The following is a 2,545-nucleotide window of genomic DNA, read 5'->3' as shown; positions in this document are numbered from 1 at the left end:
ACTAGGTTTATGAATGAGTAATTAATATGATTCATGTATCATCATCTTAGTTTGTATATAAATAGAGGTATTCCTACCTCACTTTGATATAGAAATGAAGAACGAATGAAATAAAATTTCTTTCTACTTCTCGTCTACTTTTTCTTCTCTATTTCATTAGTTTTAGAACACGTTATCAGCACGAGACTCTATCATTGAAACAATCTTCTTCAAGTCCATTAGATTCATCGTTGGGCACATGTTGATATTTTGGATAAACTTTCGAGGTATAAATTCTCTTTCCAATTCAATTCATTTTTCACTATGACTAACCATACAAAACAAGAATTTACGCCACTTGATATTTCTGGAAAGAACTACTTATCTTGGATGTTAGATGTTAAAATATTTCTTGGAGCAAAAAGTCTTGAAAATACTATTGTGGAAGAAAATGAGACATCAAATCAAGATCGTGTCAAAGCTATGATTTTTCTTCGCCATCATTTGGATGAAGGATTAAAAACTGAATATCTAACTTTCAAAGATCCACTTACTATGTGGAATAATTTGAAGGAGAGATTTGACCACCTGAAGTTGGTCGTGCTCCCAAAAGCTCGGTATAACTGGCTTCACTTAAGGTTACAAGATTTTAAATCAATCAGTGAGTATAATTCTGCAATGTATAAAATTACCTCTCAATTTCAATTGTGTGGAGAAAATATCATTGATGACGATATGTTACAATAAAAATTCTCCACCTTTCATGCCTCGAATATGCTCCTGCAGCAGCAATATCGAGAGAGAGGATTTAAGAAATACTCTGAATTAATTTCATGCCTCCTTTTGGCTGAACAAAATAATGAATTATTATTAAAAAATCATGAATCCTGATCTACTGGTTCTAGCCCATTCCCTGAAGCGAATGCAACTAAATCTCAAAATCATGATCGTAGGAGTGGACATGGCCGTAGAGGAGGCCGAGGATGTAACCGTTATCGTGGACGAGGTCGTGGCAGATATGTGCCTTATAATCACATTGATCATAACCGTGGCAGAAGAAAAAACAACTCCTTGAAATGAGACAATAATGATAAAAAAAAGTGAAGAAAAGAAACATTATGAGAAAATATGCTACCGGTGTGGAATAGAAGGCCATTGGTCTCGTACCTGTCGTACGGCAAAACATCTTGTTAACCTCTATCAGGCATCATTAAAAGGGAAAGGTAAAAATGCCAAGACAAATTTTATTGATCAAAACAATGTTTATGATGATCTTGATGATATTACACACCTCGATTTAGCTGATTTCCTTGAGCAACCTAAAGTTGCGAAATGATTCCATGATAAATACCCGATATTTTGAATTTTGTTATTTTCGCATCTTTTATGTAATTTTCTTTATGAATTTTGTAATTTATGAACTTTATTGATATTTACTTTTGTTTGTAATTTTGTCATTTCTTCCTGAAAAAGAAATGAATGTAAAATATTTAGGATCAAACAATGGTGATGATAATACTTGTCTCATCGATAGTGCTACTACACACACTATACTTAAAAACATAAAGTATTTTCTCATTTGAAAATAGAAGAAACAAATGTTAACACAATAAGTGGTAGTGCTAAATTGATTGATGGCTCTGGAAGAGCCACTGTATTTCTCCCCAAAGGAACTAAAATTGTTATAAATAATGCACTACTCTCGATAAAGTCTCGAAGAAATTTGCTAAGTTTTAAAGATATCCGTCGAAATGGATATCATATCGAGATGATGAATGAGACAAATAGTGAATACTTATTGATTACAAATACCATTTCTGAGAAGAAATGCGTATTAGAAAAGCTGCCTTCTTTATCTTCTAGTTTATATTATACAAAAATAAGTGCAGCTAAAATGTATCACCTTGAAGACCAAAAGTCTACTAATCCCAATGATTTTATGATTTGTCATGATCGCCTTGGGCATCCTAATTCTATAATGATGAGGCGAATAATTACAAATTCACATGGTCATTCATTGAAAAATCAAAAAATACTAAATTCTAATGAATTCTCATGTATTGCTTGCTCCCAAGGGAAGTTAATTATTAGACCATCACCAACAAAAGTGGGAACTGAATCCCCTGCATTTTTAGAACGAATTCATGGTGATATAAGTGGGCCTGTAGATCTATCATGTGGATCATTTAGATATTTTATGGTACTAATTGATGCATCAATAAGATGGTCACATGTAAGTTTATTATCTAGTCGCAACCTAGCGTTTGCGAGATTGCTTGCACAGATAATTAAATTGTCGATAATGCATTTGCATAAAATACCCCCAAAATTATCGATAAAGCAATCTTGTAACTAATTGAAGTCGTTTAATAAATGATTCGGCTAGACCATTTTGTCGATAATGCATTTTATCAAAAATACCCCCAAAATGCTCAGATAAAGGAAGTTTAGACCTCATTAACAATGGTCTTGTAATTAATTGTCGATAATGCATTTGCATATAATATAGCACTTGATATTATGGAAGATGACAAGGATCATGAACCCAAATCAGTTGATGAATGTC

Source organism: Asparagus officinalis, chromosome 4 (genome assembly GCF_001876935.1).
Source record: "Asparagus officinalis chromosome 4, Aspof.V1, whole genome shotgun sequence".
Taxonomy (NCBI): Eukaryota; Viridiplantae; Streptophyta; class Magnoliopsida; order Asparagales; family Asparagaceae; genus Asparagus; species Asparagus officinalis.
The sequence above is the reverse complement of the archived record's forward strand: the minus strand, read 5'-3'. Positions refer to the sequence as shown.